This window comes from Procambarus clarkii, chromosome 15 (assembly GCF_040958095.1).
Source record: "Procambarus clarkii isolate CNS0578487 chromosome 15, FALCON_Pclarkii_2.0, whole genome shotgun sequence".
NCBI lineage: Eukaryota > Metazoa > Arthropoda > Malacostraca > Decapoda > Cambaridae > Procambarus > Procambarus clarkii.
In genome coordinates, this window is record NC_091164.1 from 50,422,589 (window position 1) to 50,446,384 (window position 23,796).

At 36.6% G+C, this 23,796-nt stretch overlaps 1 long non-coding RNA gene across 1 annotated transcript; it reads right to left on the reverse strand.

The window, feature by feature from the left end:
* Positions 1-16,081: 16,081 nt before the first annotated feature.
* Positions 16,082-21,031, reverse strand: LOC138365151 (uncharacterized). Its single transcript, XR_011228697.1, has 3 exons — positions 20,853-21,031; positions 20,050-20,156; positions 16,082-16,598 (listed from the first exon to the last, which is right to left on the reverse strand). It is a non-coding gene; the product is annotated as an uncharacterized lncRNA (long non-coding RNA).
* Between the last annotated feature and the right edge of the window lie 2,765 nt (positions 21,032-23,796).

Here is a 23,796-nt window from a genome sequence, read left to right on the forward strand (position 1 = left end):
ATCTTCTGCCAGTGGTGGGCCTTCTCCTGATGTAGAGTGGCCGCTTCCTGGTTCTGGAATAATGTCACCTACTGTGAGACCACCATCCACAGCTGGACCCCACAGTCAACTGGAAGTGGGGGATAAGGAACTGGATCAAAATGAGACAGATCGCAACCTCAGCCTCCCTACCACCTCGCCCTTGGGTCGCTCCACTGTTCAAGCAGTGGTTGCCCTTCGTGACCGGTTGCAGGAACACCAGCAGCAGTCGCAGCAGCAAACGGAGCGGCTGCAAGAGCAACTACAACATGAGAAAAAATCCACCAGAGATATTTCGATGATACTCACGCGTATGAGGGGACTTGTAAGCAATGACTGCCAAACTCCCCCTTCCACCCCTAAACCCTCCAAACATGTGCTCGCTTGCCTATCAGGGGAAACTTCTAGTGATCTTGAAACTTTGTGTAGTGGAGCCCTTCCACGCAGGTTAACTGCCAAAGTTGTGCTAAACTATGTTCAAAACGACTCTATAGCTGGAAATGACAGACAAATTGTACTAGACCATTGGATGCAAATGTGTGACATTGGTAATAAACTAAGAAATGTTCCTGGACTTATACCGTAGTGCAATAGATAATATGTATATAGATAATAAATATTAAGTGAACTAATAATATCAATATATAATGCTGACTTTAAATGCACAATTAACTAAGTTATCCGTCCTTAGCTGGAACATTACGTCCCTCAAAAAAAGGTTCTCAGATTTACATCACAAAGTAACAACTGAATACATCGATATTGTGTCTCCAGGAGTGCAGAGTTCCCGCAAGATCCTCACCCCCGAAATTGCCCTCATTTGTTTCTTACAACCTCAGATCCAGCAACTCTTGCAATCTATACATCAAACAATCCCTACCCCATCAACTTCTGCCAGAAAAAACAAACTGCCGGTCAGCAGTATCATGGAGTGAGGATCTATGTGGGCAACTCTGTTCTCAATGTATTTAATCTATATGCTACAGCAGGAAAGTTAAATTATATTGATCTTCCGGCCTGCGCTCAAGCAGAGCCAACCATCATTCTTGGTGACCACAATGCTAGACACAAGGACATTGGTGGCTCTCGCTTCAGTAACGGTAACGGGAATCAACTGCTGTCGCTACTAAATAGTCACCAAGATGTGCAGATTGTGGGTGACCTTGAACCCACACATATTTGTGGAGGCATTCTAGACCTCTGTGTTGGTTTCAACGTCTCTCACGTCTGGTGCACATCATCTATTGTAACAGATTTGTTGTCAGATCATCACCCTAGATTGACCACTCTATGTATAGGAAATACCATCCTGCCCGGTGGGACTTTCAAACACAAACGGCTCAGTGTTCCTCCTGCTCAACGTGAAGACTTTGTTGCTCATGTGTCAGAGTGGTACAGCACTTATGATCCCTCCACAGTCCAGACATTTAACGACGGTCTAGTACAGAGCATTCAGATGTTTGCTGACCCTTTAGGTCAACCCCCTGCACCATCCAATAGTCGGAACGATATGAAAGGTAATAAACGCCATGCCTATTACAATGACCCCAAACTGCGTACTTTGAAATGCACTGCCAGACGAGTTGGGCTTGCATATAGGGAAACACGTACGCCGGCAATGCTCAAGCTCTTTCAGAAAGCCCTAGCCAAGGCGAGGGAGCGCATGACAGAGCTCAGGCAAGATAACTGGTAAACTTTTGTTAACAGTCTCAACTCTCACATCCCCCTCAGCCAGGCATGGAAGGATATTAAAAGAATTAAAGGCGATAAGATCGGCCAATTAGCACACCCTCACCCTCTACACAGAGCAAACGAGTTAGTCGATGCTTGGGCAACCACCTCTAGCTTCAATAATCTTCCCCCGACATACAGTTCAGATTAAATGCTGGTTACGGAGATCGAGAAAGGCTCGTTGACTTCATGCTCCACAAGAAAGATGAATGCAACGTGCCATTTACTGAGTTTGAATTACTCGCGGCCCTAAACAAAGGCAAAGCCACATCCCCCGGTGAAGATGGTATCACTTATGACATATTGCGTCTGCTCCCTTTAGTACCAGGGAATCCCCTGCTTGAGCTGTATAATATGAGCTATGTTACTGGGGAGCTTCCTAACTCTTGGACCAACAGTATAATCATTCCAATTCCCAAGCCAAATCAAGAGAATGCTTTCCGCCCAATTTCCCTTACTAGCTGCATTTGCAAAACATTCGAGAGAATGGTCCTAAACCGTCTCCTCCATAGAATAAGAACCATGCTATCCCCCCAGATATATGGCTTCATGCATGGAAGGAGTGTGCATCATTGCATCACCACCTTTCTTACCCTGCACACTGAAAAGTCATATACCACCTTCCTAGATCTTAAGTCTGCCTTTGATATAAATAAATAAATAAATATGTTTATTCAGGTAAGGTACATACATACATGTGATGTTACATAAATGGATTGATATATAGATAGAGCTAGTACATACAATGCCTAAAGCCACTATTACGCAATGCGTTTCGGGCATTGCAAATAGACATGTTATCTTGAGTGAGCTTGCAAGAATGAATATTGGTGGTCGGCTTCTTTGTTCGATCAGGGGTTACTTATCCAACAGGAAGTCATCTGTATTTTTCCAGGGGCATAGGAGTGTAACAAGAGACTTTGAACTAGGTACCCCGCAGGGTGGTGTCCTCAGTCCTACCTTATTTAATATCTTAATAAACACGCTGTTAAACTCTATACCGAGCAAACCCAACGTCCACATCATTAGCTATGCTGATGATATAATGATACACACCGCTGGGTATGCTAACACGCAGAACACTCTTAACTCTGTATTAGACTCATGTCAGGACCTAGGTTTAATTATCTCAGCAGAGAAAACAAAGATACTAAATCGGCGCCCACCCAGGCAGGGAGGAGCTGTTCGCAAGATGCAACTGTCTGATGGCTCCCAGCTTGACTATGTAAACAGATTCAAATACTTTGGCCTTGAGGTGCCACTGTGGTCCTGTTGTATTCAGACTCTTTCGTCAGTATAAAGAGAGGCTCCGAGCTCTCAAGGCTGTTGCAGGTTATCACTCAGGCTATGGTGCCAATGTCAGAATTGTCAAAATGATGTACTTTGCATACATCAGATCTTTAGTGGATTATGCTGCACCTCTGCTTGTTTTGATGCCTGAAAGAAAGCTTGGAGGGCTTGAAAAATTGCAGAACGAAGCCTTGAGGATAATTCTTGGGTGCCCTTGTACCACAAAGATACTTAATATGAGAAAGGAACTTAATATTCTGAGCTTTGTTGATCGTGTTACTGAAATTAACTGTCAAATTGGTATAAAAATGCTTAGGCTAACTCATCCTAATCCTTGCACAGAAGCCCTCCAGAATTTCTTTATTGAAGATCAGCATTGTTCCAAATGGATAACAAAAACTGGAACTCAACTCAGAATGTATCAGGTTCATGATTTGTACCAAGAGAAACAACAACGGCACTTTCCTGCACAGTGGGAAATTACACCCTTTCCAGTTTTAATCCCTCCCTTTCCACCCAAGAAGCAAATTAGAGATCAGCCCAAGCTTCGTCTTATTTATTTATTTATTTATTTATTTATGCATATACAAGAATGTACATAAGGAATGTGAGGATACAAATATGGTAATTACAGTCTTGTAAAGCCACTAGCACGCACAGCGTTTCGGGCAGGTCCTTAATCTAAGAAAATTTTAAGGAGGTAAATACTTGCAAAATTTATAGACAAAAAATGATAACAGATTACATGGAATGAAAAAAAAGATGAGAGAAAATTATAGGTACAGTATATTAAAGCACATAGGTAGCTATGATTGATTGCAATGACAGCTTAAAATGGTAGTTGACAACAAATTGGTAGGCACAATACAGCAGAAACAATATAAGATTGATTGCAATGACAGCTTGAATGGTAGTTGACAAAAAATTGGTAGTCACAATACAGCATATGGCTAGCACATAAAAGAAGACAGCAATGAACACAATGATAAGGTTGTTTGATATTACATAAAAATTAGGAGATTGGGTAACACTAGGTACAGAGCAAATTTAAAGCTCAGTGTAGGAAACTAAATAGATGAAGTTAGGTACTTTTTGGTTTTGCTTTTAAATAAGGCAAAAGTTTTACAGTTTTTCAATTCACTAGGGAGTGAGTTCCATAGACTAGGTCCCTTAATTTGCATAGAGTGTTTACACAGATTAAGTTTGACCCTGGGGATATCAAAGAGATATTTATTTCTGGTGTGGTGATAATGGGTCCTATTACATCTGTCCAGGGAGAGTTTCAGAGCATGGTTTGCATTTAAGAACAGGGTTTTGTAAATGTAGTTGACACAAGAGAATGTGTGGAGGGAGTTAATATTTAGCAAGTTTAGAGATTTAAACAAGGGAGCTGAGTGTTGTCTGAAAGCAGAGTTAGTTATTATTCTGATAGCGGTTTTTTGCTGTGTGATGATGGGCTTAAGGTGGTTTGCAGTGGTAGACCCCCATGCACAGATACCATAATTAAGATAGGGGTAGATTAGTGCATAATATAGTGAGAGGAGAGCAGAGTTAGGAACATAATATCTGATTTTGGAGAGTATACCAACTGTCTTAGAGACTTTCTTAGTTATGTGTTGAATGTGGGTGCTGAAGTTGAGTCTCTTGTCTAGGAATAGGCCAAGAAACTTGCCATCATTTTTATTACTGATGTTAATGTTGTCTATCTGTAGCTGAATTGCATTTGATGATTTGCTTCCAAATAAGATGTAGTAAGTCTTTTCGATGTTTAATGTTAGTTTGTTCGTTGACATCCATAAGTGGACTTTTTTTAATTCATTATTCACAACATTATTTAGTGTATGTGGGTTGAGGTTTGAGTAGATAAGGGTAGTATCGTCAGCAAACAATATAGGTTTGAGAATATTAGAGACATTAGGCAGATCGTTTATATATATAAGAAATAGAAGAGGTCCTAAGATGCTGCCCTGTGGCACTCCAACGGTAATTGGTAGAGTGGAAGAAGTTGTATCATTGATGGTTACATATTGGTGTCTGTCACTAAGATAGGATCGGATGTAGTCAAGGGCAAGGCCTCGGATTCCATAATGCTGGAGTTTAAGTAAGAGGTAGTTGTGATTAACAGTATCAAAGGCTTTTCTTAGGTCAATGAAGAGTCCAATCGGAAACTCATTTTTGTCAAGGGCTGAGTAGATAATGTCAAGGAGACTAATGATTGCATCATTGGTACTCTTTTGGGACCGGAAGCCAAACTGGCAGGGGCTGAGTATGTCGAATTTTACGAGGTAGGAATAGAGCTGTTTGTAAATAATTTTTTCAAATATTTTTGATAGAATGGGTAGATTTGATATTGGTCTATAATTGTTTATGTCCGCCGGATTGCCTCCTTTATGGACAGGCGTTACTCTTGCTTTTTTGAGGATATCAGGGAAGGTGTGACACTCTATAGATTTGTTGAACAATAGTGCTATGGGTGGGGCAAGGGCATGGGAGGCTCTCTTGTACACAATGGACGGAATTTCACTGGTGTTCCCTGCCTTGGTTTTTAGAGAGTGTATGATGGACACAACATCTGCCGGGCTGATTGGTGAAAGGAGAAGAGAGTTTGGATAGCTGCCTGAGAGATATGTGTTAATATGTGTCTGGGTCTGTGGGATTTTACTGGCAAGATTAGCACCAACCGATGAAAAGAAACTATTAAATTCATTTGCCATTTCTAAATCAGTTGACGGTATATCCCCATCCTTGTAGAGTTTTATTTGGTTATGTGAGTGTTGTTTAGTTCCTAGGATACTAGAGATAGTTTTCCAAGTGTTTTTCATGTTGCCTTTTGCTTCATTGAATCTATTCACATAATATGCAAGTTTTGCCTTTCTTATGATACTGGTAAGCATTGATGAGTACCTTTTAGCTACTTCCTTTGAAACTAGGCCAATCCTAACTTTCTTTTCATATTCATGTTTCTTGTTGATTGAGTTGAGAATGCCACTTGTGAGCCATGGATTGTTTAATCTTTTGTCAGTTACTTGCTTTGTAAGAAGGGGACAATGAAGGTTGTAGAGTCTTAGAGTTTTGGAGAGGAAGAGGTTAGCTAATGAATTTATATCATGGGTATTATTGAATTCAGAATCCCAGTTAATATTGTGAAGTGCCTCTGTAAGATTGTCTAAAGCTGATTCACTGTGTAGCCTAAATGAAAGTTTCTTGCTTTTTGGTGGTGTTATGTCCATATTCACTATGAGAAAGGTAGGATAGTGGTCAGTTGTTCTGTCGTAGATTATACCAGATACAAGGGGAGCTGTTATGTTTGTCCATATGTGGTCCAAGGTAGTGGCTGATGTTTGAGTGACTCGGGTAGGTTTGGTGATAGTGGGGATTAGCATACAGGAGTTCATGCTGTTAAGGAAATAGTCAACTTGAGAGCAATTTTGTTGACCCAGGTCAATATTAAAGTCTCCTCCCAGAATGATGTGGTTTTTGTTGAGATTGTTGTTTATAATAAGATTCCTTAGGTTGTCTGAGAAAGAAGCTATGTTAGTATTAGGAAATCTATAGATGGCTCCAATAGTCAAAGAGGATTTAAGGGATTTAATTGTAAACTGAGCAAAAGTATATTCACAGTAGTCATCTCTGTCACTAATAACACTGTTGCAGATAAATGTATCTCGGTAATATATAGCTGTGCCACCACCTTTTTTATTAGGCCTACAGTTATGAATGGCTTTATAACCAGCTAAGTTGTAGAGTTGGGTATAGTCTTTATTTAGCCAAGTTTCTGTTAAAATAATGAACGATAGCTTAGTACCTAGTGCTGTGAGTAGTGCATTTAAATCGTCAAAATGTTTACCAAGTGATCTAACATTTTGGTTATAAACTGATAGATAGGTGCTATTTTGGAGTTTGTTTTTAGCCTGGTGTGCTGTGAAATACTTGCAATAATGATGATCAATGTGCTGGTTGGTATAGATATGAGACAGAAGATTTTGATCAGGATCAATATCAGTGTGCATAGAGATGCAGAGGGATCACGATACAAGATACACGATAAAGCAAAACACAAGAATAAGAGCAGATACAATAAAATAGTAACAATTTAGAAGTAAAATAAAGATCCAATAGATAGCCAGGGAGGACACAGAAGTTACATAAAATAAAACACAAAAAATCAGTAGAGACTGACAATATAAATGTAAAATAAAAAATAATAAGAAAAATAATAATCATAAAAAAAAATGATCTTGAAGATAATTAGCTTAGTAATGGTTAATTAACAGGGTAATAAAAAGCCCTAGGTTTAGTGACAAGGGGATTAACTAAGAACAAATAATTAAGAGTATAAAACAGGCAAAGATGACAAACAAAAAATAAAGTAAAAATTAAAATAAAAATAAAAATAAACACCTTTGGAAAGGAAAGGCAGAGCTTAAGTACACTTTGGTTGTATGTGAGACTACAAATTATGTTCTGGTTAATCAGCTGATATCCCACAGTCATCCAGGAAAGAAGTGAGGTGTGCTTCAGTGGTTATGACATAAGTTTTTCCAGAGTCAGTCTTCCTAGCTATTATTTTACCATCGCGCACAAAACAATGTTTAATAGCAGTGGATCTATTGCGAATTCCACGTAGTTTAAATAAGAGATTTTGTCAGATCTTGATCTTGAGGCAAAGCTCAAGATCTTGAGGCAAAGCTCAACGCCTTAAGCCATATTGATGCTCTGTCCACAGAGCATTCTCTCTCTCAAATCATATACACTGATGGTTCCCTACACCGCACCACGGGTGCAGCTGGAAGTGCAGTTGTCCTGACAATGGGCGATGGCCTATTTTTTTTTTTTTTTTTTGAGATATATACAAGAGTTGTTACATTCTTGTACAGCCACTAGTACGCGTAGCGTTTCGGGCAAGTCCTTAATCCTATGGTCCCTGGAATACGATCCCCTGCCGCGAAGAATCGTTTTTTCATCCAAGTACACATTTTACTGTTGCGTTAAACAGAGGCTACAGTTAAGAATTTGCGCCCAGTAAATCCTCCCCGGCCAGGATACGAACCCATGACATAGCGCTCGCGGAACGCCAGGCGAGTGTCTTACCACTACACCACGGAGACTGCCTTTGAGTGGCGAGTCCGTATAAACAACTGGGCATCTACCCTTCAGACTGAACTATTTGCCTTGATCCTTGCACTGAAATGTGTACAAGTCTCCAAACTTGATACATTAATTGTAAGTGACTCCTTATCATCCTTAACTGCTCTCAACTCTTTAAGACATAACTGTAACATGCTCGTGTCCGAAGCTAGACACAAATACAACAAAATTATTAAGGATTGTAACAGAGTCCATTTCATGTGGTCTCCATCTCATGTTGGCCTCCGAATGCATGATAGAGCTGATAAGTTAGCCAAAGAAACTGCCTTTAAAGGAGCCGTTGAGTGTAACCTTGGATTGTCAATGAGCAATCTGAGAGCAGCAGTACACCGAGAACTTCAACAAGATCTTGTAGATCTGAGGCAAAGTGAAATTGACACCAGTAATTCCATCTATCATCATACTATCATGCAAGAGGAGCCACACATCTATGGATCATCCAATAAAATCAGCAGACTTCTAGATGTTAATACTGCTCGGCTTAGACTCGGTTACAAGTATCTCTGGGAATTCTCATTATCTGCTGATGTAGACATGACCAAATGTAAACTGTGTCAACAAAATTATTCGCACACCCTCCGTCACTATGTGATGGAGTGCGAAAAGGTACGTGAATTTAGAGACAATTCTATAACCAATGTTCCAGCGATGTGTCAATATTTCATTCAAAATGATCTGCTACCAGAAATTTTAGCCAAATATCCCCAGTTTGCTAACTGTAGGTAGTAACTAAGTGATTGTAACCTATCCACCGCTGCCCACTGGATGGGGGGGGGGGCGGTGTGCAGGACAAACATATAAATTTTGACACTAGCTCTCCACATATGTCAGTTGCTTAATTTAGAACCTGTACTTGAGGTCGATCTCGAACCCATTGTTGATGTGACGACTTATATTGAATTTTGTAACTAGCTCATCAAGATTGTAACTTGCTTAGCTAAATGAATTGTGGGGTTCAGCCCTGAGCCCATTATGTGCCTCTGTAACCCTTTCCACTACCGCCCAATGTAAGGAGTATCTTGTATCGCTGTGGGAGAGCTGTTTCCTTCAAAAAGTATAATCGTGTGGCATTATGTATAAAGAAACAATTCCAAAGTACATTCTTTGATTGAAAAACATGCGGATAAATACAAGCGTTAATTGTAAATGACCAGTTATAAACAAAAATAAGAAGTAGGAAAAATGATATGTGGAACCAGACCAAAACATTGGAACGCTTAGGTGATGAGAGGGTAAACAATTAACCGCCGCCATTTTAGCAGCGCTACAGCTGGTGAGGTCCAGCACGAGCATTAAGGGAAAACCTTGACACAAACTGCACCTATCATAAAGAAGAAGCACCACCATTGACCGCCAAGTGCTCACATCAAGTCTAACTCTAAGAAACAACACTCAAGCCTTGACGCTTCTCCCAACATCCGGAGGAGAAAACCTTCACACAAACTGCACCTGTCATAAAGAAGATGAAGACTCACCAGTGTCCACAGTGTCCGAAGGTATTCACCTGTCCTGCACATGTGAAGACTCACATGTTAGTGCATTCAGGAGATAAACTTCACGAGTGTCCAGAGTGTGGGAAGAGATTCAGTCAGCGTGGACATATCAAGACTCACATGTTAGTGCATTCAGGAGACAAACCTCACGAGTGTCCAGAGTGTGGGAAGAGATTCAGTCAGCGTGGAAGTATGAACACTCACATGTTAGTGCATTTAGATGACAAACTTCACGAGTGTCCAGAGTGTGGGAAGAGATTCAATCGTCTTGGAAATATGAAGACTCACATGTTAGTGCATTTAGATGACAAATCTCACGAGTGTCCAGAGTGTGGGAAGAGATTCAGTCGTCTTGCATATATGAAGACTCACAGGATGGTGCATGTGGATGAGAGACCTTTTCAATGTGCCGAGTGTGGCAAAAAATTTAGAGAACGTAAAAATATAGTAAAGCACATGTTATTGCATTCAGGTGATAAACCTCACGAGTGTCCAGAGTGTGGGAAGAGATTCGGTCAGCTTGGCCATATGAAGAGGCACAAGATGACACATGCAAATAACAGGCTAAACACTTTGAGTGTGGAAGATAATTAAGAAAATGTTGAAGGATAATGAGGCACATAATTGTATGTTAACTTACCTTTAATCTAACAATGTGTTATAACAATGTCAGTTGGATCATGTCGTAGGTCAGTCGAATTAAGGCAGCGTCTGGGATGCTCTCGGAAGTAGGTTCGAATCCTTGTCACGGCCCTTGTGGGTTTGTTCAGTTGAATGTTCTTCAGAGGTAATTATATTTGTTTGAGAAATACACTAAACAATGAAAGGTAAAGATCTAAAGATATTTTATTATATTGTTCTTTTATGGAAGTTAGATGAACAAGCAAGAACTAGACAAGCAGTCACTAGGAAAACTCAAAATATCTTATAAGTATAGAAAAATCTCTTTAGTTTAGCCACTTTTAATCTTCTTGCATCTTGGGTTTTGAATACCTGCGTAATAGACAAAACCCAAGATGCAAGAAGATTACAAATTCTTGAGGCAATTCACATAAGAATAGAACAACCTACCATGAACACCCAAATCACGGAACTATTTACTCTACCCACCATGAGAGTAAGGACAAGACCAGAACATAACGATGCCAACACAGAAGACAATGTCCAACATAACAGGCCAATTACACTGGATTTATCTTTGTGTTTAGATAGGAGCTGCCTCATATGGGCCAATAAGCCTTCTGCAGTTACCTCTATGTTTCACCTCACATTTATCCCTTATGTATCCCCCCATGTTTTCACCTTTATTGTATTATCACCTGACCCAGTGCGGGTATAAAATCAACCAGCATTGTAAGATCTGTTCACTTGAGAATGAACCATGGAGGTTCGAAACGTGCAATTTGTATAAATAAGTGTAATACACTCTATAGTAAATCATTTCTTTTCTTCACCTTAAAAGTACGAAAATGAGTTTTGGAGAACTCTTATTTCAACTAAGCCCTGATGCTAAGAAAATAGTTAGAGGGATAGAAGCCCTAAACCAGAAAATAATAAATACAGAATATGCGGTCATATTCAATGAAACATGTTTGAAAGAAAACCTGCTGCCAGTATACACCAATATATATATATATATATATATATATATATATATATATATATATATATATATATATATATATATATATATATATTTTTTTATATGTATACAAGAGTTGTCACATTCTTGTACAGCCACTAGTATGCGTAGCGTTTTGGGCAAGTTCTTAATCCTAAATTCCCTGGAATACAAACCCTGCGAAGAATACCAGGTACCCATTTTACTGTTGAGTTATACAGAGGCTACAAGTAATGATTTGCACCCAGTAAATCCTCTCCAGCCAGGATATGAACCCAGGACAAAACGCTCGCAGAACACCAGGTGAACATCTTTCCACTACGCCACGGAGACTGCTAATTATATATATATAATACATAAATCAGAACTGCAATGCTAAACCTGTCCTTAAATACATGGTAGAGGGTTGTAACAGAACGTTTGGACTCCACACTAGAAACAAATATTTATTTGATAATCCAAGAGTGCGACTTAGCCGAAGTGGAAATGTTCCACAAGTGGAGGGGTCCCAAAATGTAAAATGTTCTTCCCAGTAACATTAAAGACTGTCCCCCCTCTCAACCAGTTTAAGAGAGAAACTAAGTACTACTTAATAAACTCTATGTAACCTACCTTATCTACTGATTGTCAACCTATGTCTTGCTATTATTAAACAATAAGGATTAATGACTGAATTTTTAATATTGTACTGCTATCTGCCACGTAAAATAAAAATATATTATGTTTATTTAGTTAAAGTTACCATCCGCTTTTCCATTCAACACATAAATACACTACTGTATTGTCATTCTTTTTTTTCCTACTTCTGTTCAACTTTTGCTTTTGATCTCAATTACTTTTATCTCTTAGTTTTATTTTTTTTCCACATCATGCCTGAAACGCTGTGCATATTGGTGGCTTTAGGCATAGTATGTATTTGCTCTATCTAGAAACCTAATATTGTGCTTGTAACCCATTTTGAATGTACTTTTCTCAAAAAAAAAAAAAATTATCACCATAAGCATTATCATTATGTTAAACAGGGATAGCTTCGGGAATAGTATAATTAAAGGAGAGAAGAGTGGGAAAATATAATATCTGATTTTTGAGAATATAACAACAGTTTGAGACTAAGCCTGTGTGCTTTTTGTGAGTGTTGAAGTTTAGTCTCATGTTTATGTTTTGGCCAAGGAACTTTTCATCATTTTTAATGCTAATGTTGACATTATTTCTCTGAAGGTGAATTTTATTTGATGATTTCTTCCAAATACAATGTAATAGGTCTTTTCTATGGTTAGTGTTAGTTTGTTGGGTGACATCTAACTACATCCAGTATTAATTTTTTACAATATTATTTATTGTGTGATGCATTGGGGTTTGAATAGATGAAGATAGTATTGCCAGCAAATAGTATGGGTTTAAGGATGTTAGAGACATTTGGGAAATCTTTGATGCATGTAAGCAATAGGTGAGGTCCTAAGGTGCTGCCCTGCAACTCTCCTACAGTTAATGGTAGAGAGAAGGGAGGTTATGTCAATATTGGTATCCGTCATTAAGATATGATGGAATATAGTTATCAGGAAGGCCTCAGATTCCATAATGATTAAGTTAAATAAGAGTTAGGTATGGTTTACAGTATCAAAGCCTGACTGTTAATTATATTAACCTGAATATGGCAATTGCATTATCCTGAGTCTGGCAATTATAAAACTCATATATATGAAAATAGCATAAATATGGTTATTACATTATCTTGAAAAGGGCAGTTTACACAAATGTACCAATTATATATATAAGTAGCTAGCAATTAATGTACAGTACTGCATATGAATCTGGAAATAATATTAGTCTGATTCCAATACTTGTATTATCTTATATCTGGTCTTTTATAATCCAAAACTTTGCATTTATATGAGTGACTCCAGAATTTGTTTTATAATGTGGAGTAATTAATTGCAAGATTAATTACTATTATTTATTTAATTTGTTTACAAATACCTTAATCTGACCATTTATTAATATAAAAGTATGTCTGTTTATAAATTAGTGATAAAAAATTTTGATGTAAAGTCCTTAGTTTGAATATTGTTTAATTGATTGGTTATTTTTATGATCATTATTGGCCTGTATTACGAGGTATAGGAGTAACCTATGTGGTTTTTGATTGGTTGTTTAATTTCTTGTTTTGATGGATGTGAATATTGTGTAATTATTATATATTTAGGCTCTATTATTAATTCAAATTATTTATAGATAGAATAATGTGCAATAGTTGTCTCTTACTTAAAACCTGTTAATTATTATATAATTATTTCTTATTATTACTTAGTATTACTTACACAAAGCTGCTATTAGGACAATATCCAACTCTGGCCCCAGACATCACTCGGTACCCTACTCAAATTTCTGAATATGTTAGATATTAAGTCACTGCACATTCTCTCATGTGTATTAAATATATATAAAATGCTGAACTGTAATGCCAATCCTGACCTCAAAAGCTTCATTGAAGGTTGTAACAGAACCCATGAGCACCACACCAGAAACAAATACAGTTTTGATATTCCAAGAGAACGACTTAATCAAACTAGAAATGCTCTACAAATCAAGTGACCCAGAATGTGGAATGACCTTCACTATCATGTTAAAGACTGTACCTCTCTCAACCTGTTTAAGATAAAAACTAAGCACTACCTAATAAATTCCCTGCAACCTACCTTACCCCTACATTGTCAACCCTTGTCTGTTTTTTTTTAAACAACGCTGTTTGTCCACCTAATTGTATTTGTGCTGCTTTTTCTGCCATGTTCCCCCCTTTTTTATTTTTATATGTTATCAATACATTTTATACTTTAATCTCAATTAGTATTAAGTTTCAGTCTTTAATGTTTTTCCTGCCCGAAACGCTTTGCGTAATAGTAGCTACCCAGCAAACATTTTCATGTTTTTAAAACATCCTAAAAACGACATTTCATTGTTTTCAGCACGTTTATAATTACGTTTAGAAAAGGTTTTTTGAGAACTTTTATATACAACCTTAGAACGTAAATAATTAACATTTCTAAAAACTTTTTTATAATCTTTTAATTACCTACATTAAAACGTTTAGGGTAAATTAGGGTATAATAATTTTTTAATTCATGTCTGAAATAGAAAGGGAGAGAAAGAAAGAAGACATATCTGAGAAAGAAATGGACATCCTATATATGTATGTGCAAATTACAAATAAATAGGGTACAAAAAGATAATTAAAATATTATATTTATTTAATTAAGAATGAGTAATACAACAAAATATATGTAATAGCTCGAAATATATAGACTATATCTATAACAGAATATAAAAGTAAAAATTTAAAAATCTATAAAAATCTATATATGCAATATGTGAACACAATAGATTTTGTGATCAAGCAGCCTGTGATTCATGTCATGCTGAGATCAGTCTGACGTTACAAGCAGTTATTGTTACTTAAAACTAAAACAAGTAAAATTTTCCGAGTATACATATAACACTATAGTTTTTCTATGACTAATAATAAAAATCTATTAATCAAAAGTTTAGGACTAATTAACTAAAAATAAAAATCTACAAGTGAATGTAAACAGTCAAGTATAATATTCATGTAGAAAGAGAAAGAAAAAGAGAGAGAGAAGGAAAGAAAGAGAAAGAAAGAAAGGGAGAAAGAGAGAGAGAAAGAAAAGAAAAAAGTCATGTATAATATTCATATTAGCACCATGCAATATAACTTAGATTAAGTAAAAATCTCAGACATTTTTAAATCAAATGAAATATGAGAGCCAGAGAGCGAGAGCCAGAGAGAGAGCGTGAGCCAGAGCCAGAGAGAGAGAGAGTCAGAGCCAGAGAGAGAGAGAGAGAGCCAGAGCCAGAGAGAGAGAGAGCCAGAGCCAGAGAGAGAGAGCGTGAGCCAGAGCCAGAGAGAGAGTGAGTCAGAGCTAGAGAGAGAGTCAGAGCCAGAGAGAGAGAGCCAGAGAGAGCCGGAGAGAGAGAGAGAGCCAGAGAGAGAGAGCCAGAGAGCGAGAGCCAGAGAGAGCGAGAGCCAGAGAGAGCGAGAGCCAGAGAGAGCGAGAGAGCCAGAGAAAGAGAGAAAGAGAGGGGGAGAGAGAGGGCCAGAGCCAGAGAGAGAGCCAGAGAGAAAGAGAGAGCCAGAGAGAAAGAGAGAGCCAGAGAGAGAGAGAGAGCCAGAGAGAGAGAGAGAGCCAGAGAGAGAGAGAGCCAGAGAGAGAGAGAGAGCCAGAGAGAGAGAGAGAGCCAGAGCCAGAGAGAGAGAGAGAGCCAGAGCCAGAGAGAGAGAGAGAGAGCCAGAGAGAGAGAGCGTGAGCCAGAGCCAGAGAGTGAGTCAGAGCTAGAGAGAGAGTCAGAGCCAGAGAGAGAGAGCCAGAGAGAGAGAGCCAGAGAGAGAGAGCCAGAGAGAGAGAGAGCCAGAGAGAGAGAGAGCCAGAGAGAGAGAGCCAGAGAGCGAGAGCCAGAGAGAGCGAGAGCCAGAGAGAGCGAGAGCCAGAGAGAGCGAGAGAGCCAGAGAAAGAGAGAAAGAGAGGGGGAGAGAGAGAGAGAGAGAGAGAGCAAGAGAGCCAGAGAGAGAGCAAGAGAGCCAGAGAGAGCAAGAGAGCCAGAGAGAGCAAGAGAGCCAGAGAGAGAGCAAGAGAGCCAGAGCAAGAGAGCCAGAGAGAGAGCAAGAGAGCCAGAGAGAGAGCAAGAGAGCCAGAGAGAGAGCAAGAGAGCCAGAGAGAGAGAGAGAGAGCCAGAGAGAGAGAGAGCCAGAGAGCCAGAGAGCCAGAGAGAGAGAGAGAGAGAGAGAGAGAGAGAGAGAGAGAGAGAGAGAGAGACAGACAGAGACAGAAAGACACACACACAACAAAAGAGGAGACAGAACAAAATTAAGGCAAGGAGAGAGAAGACAGAACAGAAACAACAGAGAGAGGAGAGAAATGAGAAATCATTGAAGAGAAGGGGAAGAGAAACACAAGATAAGAAAAAGATACAAGAAAAATATGCAAGATAAAAATGACATAAATGAATACCACAAATATAAAAAGTAAAGGAAGAGAGAAGCTAGAAGAGACAGGAAACGAGAGGTGTTAGAAGAGAGGAGGAAAGGAGAGATTAAAAGTTAAGAAAAACAGGAGAGAAACGTAAAAGAAATAAAAAAAAAGGGACATTTGTGAGGAGAGAAAATAAAGAGACCAGAGAAGACCATATATCAAGAGTGTGAGGATAAAGACTTATATATTTCCTTAGTAGACATCCTCTGGCTCTTGTTGCCCCTCTTGTATACGAATTGTACTTGCAAGCTTTCCCTGAAAAGATATTAACAAAATTAATATTTAATTATTTATTTATATAAATTACACACACACAAACTTTATATATTATATATATATATATATATATATATATTATATATATATATATATATATATATATATATATATATATATATATATATATATATATATATATATATATATATATATATATATATATATAATTTCGTAAACCTCACCCTGTAAACATTCATGTTTCTACATGTTAAACAAGCTACGAGGATGAGGGAAGGGGATGTTCCCTCCATGCTGGATATTATATTTACCAGGAAAGAGAAAGATATATTTATCATTCAGTACCTCCCTCCTTTGGTACCTCCCTTTTCCTCCTTTCAGTACCTCCCTCCTTTTACCCAAGTGACATTGTCACTTGGGTAAAAGTGACCATGTCTTTTTGGGAATAAAGTATGCAATGCATTATAATCTGGAAGAAAATGAGCTTGAAGCAGTTGAAAAACCTGACTTGTGGAGAGGTCATTATGGGGAACTCAGATATTTCCTTAAGGAATTTGACAAACACTTGCTGTTAGGACATGAAGTAAATGAGATGTATGTCAAGTTTTGTGAAATATATGATAATGGCACAACAAAATTTATACTAAAGCAGAGATGCAGAACTAGGAAAAAGGGAAAAATTGCCCAAACATACAAGCAATACAAAGATGCGAGAAACAACAATAGCAGTAAGGAGAGGGGCAGAAAGACTATGACTTTCGGTCATATTCAACAACACAAATATACATACACACACACACATTATTGGAAAAAATTGGAATTGGAATATTGGAAAAAATAATTAAAACTAAATGGGTAGAACACCTGGAGAGAAATGATATAATTTCAGACAGACAGTATGGTTTTCGATTTGGAAGATCCTGTGTATCGAATTTACTCAGTTTCTATGATCGAGCAACAGATATATTACAGGAAAGAGATGGTTGGGTTGACTGCATCTATCTGGACCTAAAAAAGGCATTCGACAGAGTTCCACATAGAGAGGTTGTTCTGGAAACTGGAAAATATTGGAGGGGTGACAGGTAAGCTTCTAACATGGATGAAAAATTTTCTGACTGATAGAAAAATGAGGGCAGTAATCAGAGGCAATGTATCGGACTGGAGAAATGTCACAAGTGGAGTACCACAGGGTTCAGTTCTTGCACCAGTGATGTTTATTGTCTACATAAATGATCTACCAGTTGGTATACAGAATTACATGAACATGTTTGCTGATGATGCTAAGATAATAGGAAGGATAAGAAATTTAGATGATTGTCATGCCCTTCAAGAAAACCTGGATAAAATAAGTATATGGAGCACCACTTGGCAAATGGAATTTAATGTTAATAAATGCCATGCTATGGAATGTGGAACAGGAGAACATAGACCCCACACAACCTATACATTATGTGAGAAATCTTTAAAGAATTCTGATAAAGAAAGAGATCTAGGGGTGGTTCTAGATAGAAAACTATCACCTGAGAACCACATAAAGAATATTGTGCGAGGAGCCTATGCTACGCTTTCTAACTTTAGAATTGCGTTTAAATACATGGATGGTGATATACTAAAGAAATTGTTCATGACTTTTGTTACGCCAAAGCTAGAATATGCAGCTGTTGTGTGGTGCCCAACAACAGAAGTTGGCCCATATCTTAAGAAGCACATCAACAAACTGGAAAAGGTGCAAAGACATGCTACTAAGTGGCTCCCAGAACTGAAGGGCAAGAGCTACGAGGAGAGGTTAGAGGCATTAAATATGCCAAAACTAAAAGACAGAAGAAAGAGGTGATATGATCACTACATACAAAATAGTATCAGGAATTGATAAAATCGACAGCGAAGATTTCCTGAGACCTGGAACTTCAAGAACAGGAGGTCATAGATTGAAACTAGCTTAACACAGATGCTAAAGAAATATAAGAAAATTCACTTTCGCAAATAGCGTGGTAGACGGTTGGAACAAGTTAGGTGAGAAGGTGGTGGAGGCCAAGACTGTCAGTAGTTTCAAAGCGTTATATGACAAAGAGTGCTGGGAAGACGGTCTCATCCTGTAACTACACTTAGGTATTTACACACACACTATATTATATATATATATATATATATATATATATATATATATATATATATATATATATATATATATATATATATATATATATATATATATATATATATAAATATATATATATATATATATATATATATATATATATATATATATATATATAATATATATATATATATATATTATATATATATATAAATATATATATATATATATATTATAATATATATATATATATATATATTATATATATATATATATATAAATATATATATATATATTATATATATATATATATAAATATATATATATATATTATATATATATATATATAAATATATATATATATATATATATATATATATATGTCGTACCTAGTAGCCAGAATGCACTTTTCAGCCTACTACGCAAGGCCCGATTTGCCTAATAAGCCAAGTTTTCATTAATTAATATATTTTCTCTATTTTTTTTCTTATGAAATGATAAAGCTATCCATTTCAATATGTATGAGGTCAATTCTTTTTTTATTGGAGTTAAAATTAATATAGATATATGACCGAACCTAACCAACCCTACCTAAACTATCTTTATAGGTTAGGTTAGGTAGCTGAATATGTTAGGTTAGGTAGTCGAAAAAACATTAATTCATGAAAACTTGGCTTATTAGGCAAATCGGGCCTTGTATAGTAGGCTGAGATGTGCGTTCTGGCTACTAGGTACGACACACACACACACACACACACACATATATATATATATATATATATATATATATATATATATATATATATATATATATATATATATATATATATATATATATATATATATATATATATGTCGTACCTAGTAGCCAGAACTCTCTTCTCAGCCTACTATGCAAGGCCCGATTTGCCTAATAAGCCAAGTTTTCATGAATTAATTGTTTTTCGACTACCTAACCTAACCTAACCTAACTTTCTCTACTACCTAACCTAACCTAACCTATAAAGATAGGTTAGGTTAGGTTAGGTAGGGTTGGTTAGGTTCGGTCATATATCTACGTTAATTTTAACTCCAATAAAAAAACATTGACCTCATACATAATGAAATGGGTAGCTTTATCATTTCATAAGAAAAAAATTATAGAAAATATATTAATTCAGGAAAACTTGGCTTATTAGGCAAATTTGGCCTTGCATATTAGGCTGAGAAGTGCGTTCTGGCTACTAGGTACGACATATATATATATATATATATATATATATATATATATATATATATATATATATATATATATATATATATATATATATATATATATATATATATCGGACAATTAGGAAAAAAATAAAATAAAAATTTAAATTATTTTACCTTGTACCTAGATCCACCAGGCCTGTTTGGTCTATGTTTCAGTACTTGAGAAATCTGGAAGGTCACATCCTCCTCCTCAACTTGTGGATGTGCGTTGATAGATGATTCTGTAAAATTAAGTTATTTATATAATAATAAATTCAGTATAACAATAATATTCTGTAAAATTAAAAGTAATTTATACATCAATCAGATAAAACTCTCCAGAGATGGTGATACACAACATATAAAGGACAAGCTTCAGAACAAAATATGCATTTAGGAATAAGGTTTTGTACATGTAGGTAGCACATGAGAAAATAAGTGGAAGGTGATCAAGTTTATATTAACATGTTAATGGCTTTGTTAAGGCTTTGCAAGAATGAAAAAATATTAATAATATAATATCACCTACCAATTAATTGTACATCATTTATAAGTCAATTATTTGCATTATTATTATTCAATACTAATGATATAAAAATGCATTTTGTAATCTACTATTTATGCAAGTATTAAGCACAGGATCATGAAATAAACTGCACAATACTGTAATGGATAAACCAATTAAGTTTACATTTTCCTATAGCTAAGTCAGTCAGTTCTATTAGCAGCAGAGAACAATTATGCCCAACCTCTATTAAATGAAACAATCTTAAGAGCAAGTGATAGAAATATAATCATTTATGCTTGGGAAAATATTATGGAATGGTTCCAAATATGAAAAATATTAAGTTTTTTGGTTAAAATTTTTTAATTTAAAATTTAAATTTTTAAGTGAATTTTAAACTTTAAAAAAATTATTTAATTTTTTGGTTACTTACTTAAAATAACATTATATAGTTCTTGTTTTTGTAGAAATGCCAATTTCTTCTTTTGCCCTTCCAGACTGTATAGTGACCACAGGCCGTTTGTTCATATCTTCATTATTCTTCGAACCGTGGTTGCACAATCAGACCCACGTACACTGGTTAAAAGCATCACCTAAAAGCAACAACAAAAATGTAGTACACTGACGAATTTTGAATATATATATATATATATATATATATATATATATATATATATATATATATATATATATATATATATATATATATATATATATATATATATATGTATGCCATATACATATATATGCTATGTTGTATGCTACAACTTGGCTGATAATAAAGCCATTCACAACTGCAGGCCTAATAAAAAAAGGAGGTGGCATAGCAATATCTTACAAAGATACCTTCATCTGCAATAGTGTCATTAGTAATAGAGACGACTATTGTGAATATACCTTTGCCAAGTTCTCCAGTAAATCCCTTAAATCCTCCTTGAACAAGAGGGTTTTTACTTGATCGAACCATATTCTTAACCTGCTGCAGGTAATTTTCAAATGGAAATGCTGAACATCTGTCCAAACTACCAAACTCTTTGGCATCAGAGGATATGTGTGTTAGGCAGTGTACATTGTACACTAAAAAATCCTTACCATACAGCTCACGAGCCTTTAACACAAAGTACAGCAAAAGATCATGTGCATATTGGCTGTAATTTAACTGAATCAATTTAGGTGATACAAGAATAGAAATGGCTACACTCAGAGTCAGGAAATGGTCATACAATTCTTTGGGTAAGATTCCCTTCAGTACAATCTTACCGGTGTAGAGAAGGAGTTGCCTGTATTCAGTCGCTTTCCATCTATCAACCTCTGAAAGACTTCGAGGTTTACCTGTTCTTTTAGGCGTCGCTTTTTGGCCCGTGACATACGCTGCCATCTTGTGTGGTATTCTCTTCTTCTTTCTATAATGTGTGCATACATTCTGAAGGAGAAAGGCCAAGTGCTACATTACCAATTACTATTACAAGATTATTAGTAAAGTATTGTACTGCAAAAAGCAAATAAAATGGGGTAAACTAAACTTTGAAAACAAATAATAATTAAAACAGGTAAATTAGTAAAATAACAAAGGCTTAAGCAGACATGACTCTGCTTAAGCCATGTAAAGCAGACAGATAAGATGGCAATATATAAGGGGAAAAAATGAAAAAGCTAGGATATAAAACTAATTGAGATCAAAAGCATAAATTACTAAAGTAGGGGAAAGAATAACAAATGACTTCATAAAAAAATTATCCAATTGCCAACAGCAACTTGGTAGTACGAGTCTAAGTCTAAGAAACAAAAAAAATTTAAATGCTGTTATCTGCAATGAAACAATACATACTATTGCACGTACCGAAACATTGATGAATGTAAAAAATAGAGAACTATTTGCTGAATGTCCCATAAATGGATTTAAACTATTTTACACAAAGAGGGGGGAGAAGCCATGTATGTTAGGGAATATTTGAAATGTAGTCTCGAAAAGTACACAACTGTGATAGGAAAATTAGGTCACATGGAGGAGTGGGTCTGTATACTATGGAAGACCTTGTATGCTCGGAGCTCCTTAACATTACAAATGAGGTGGTAGAGGTATTGGGATTAAAAATAGAGAAAATAAATTTAGTGATTATTCTAATATACAAACCGCCAGATGCAACGGCCGAGGAATTCACAGAACAGATAAACAAAATGGAGAACTCGATACCTCATATTATCTTCCTAGGTGACTTCAACTTGCCTAGTCTAAGATGGAGAATAGCAAACAATAATATTATACCAGGAAATTTATCGAGACCTACCCACTCAGCTTCCTGGCAATACGTTAGTAATGAATAAATATGATATATTTACTCATTATAATGTTGGTGCTGAATGTACAACACGAAAAAACATAATTTTAATCTGAAAAAGGATCTTTTTATAAAGAAATTAGACGAAAATAAAGAGCTGGTGACGCCAAATCAAGTCGACGATCCAAGCGTCGGTTAGGTTAAGTTAGGTCAACCTAACCTATTATATTTATTCATTACTAACGTATTGCCAGGAAGCTTTGTGAAGCTTGTGTAGCTTGTGGTAGCTTGTGGTAATTAGACGGACCCTCATTTTAACAGAAACTTGGCTAAGTAAAGACTATACCCAACTCTACAACTTAGCTGGTTATAAAGGCATTCATAATTGCAGGCCTAGTAAAAAAGGAGGTGTTATACCAAAACAGATGCAGAACTAGGAAACAGGATTTCTTCAACAGAAATTTTGAAATTGTTCACAATTTTTGTTACACCAAAGTTGGAGTATGCAGCAGTTGTATGGTGTGCCCATATCTTAGAAAGCATATCAACAAACTGGAAACGGTGCAGAGACATGCCACTAAGTGGCATTAACTAAATGCCATTAAATATGCCAAATATACTACATAAATATACATACTACACATGCACAATAATTGTCCTGGGACCTCTGATATTCATAATATATATATATATATATATATATATATATATATATATATATATATATATATATATATATATATATATATATATATATATATATATGTATATATAGGGCCATCAACACACCTCCAGCTAGGGCCACCAACACACCTCCAGGGCCATCAACACGCCTCCAAGGCCATCAACACAACACCACCATCAACACACCTCCAGCCAGGGCCACCAACACACCTCCAGCCAGGGCCACCAACACACCTCCAGCCAGGGCCACCAACACACCTCCAGCCAGGGCCACCAACACACCTCCAGCCAGGGCCACCAACACACCTCCAGCCAGGGCCATCAACACACCTCCAGCCAGGGCCACCAACACACCTCCAGCCAGGGCCACCAACACACCTCCAGCCAGGGCCACCAACACACCTCCAGCCAGGG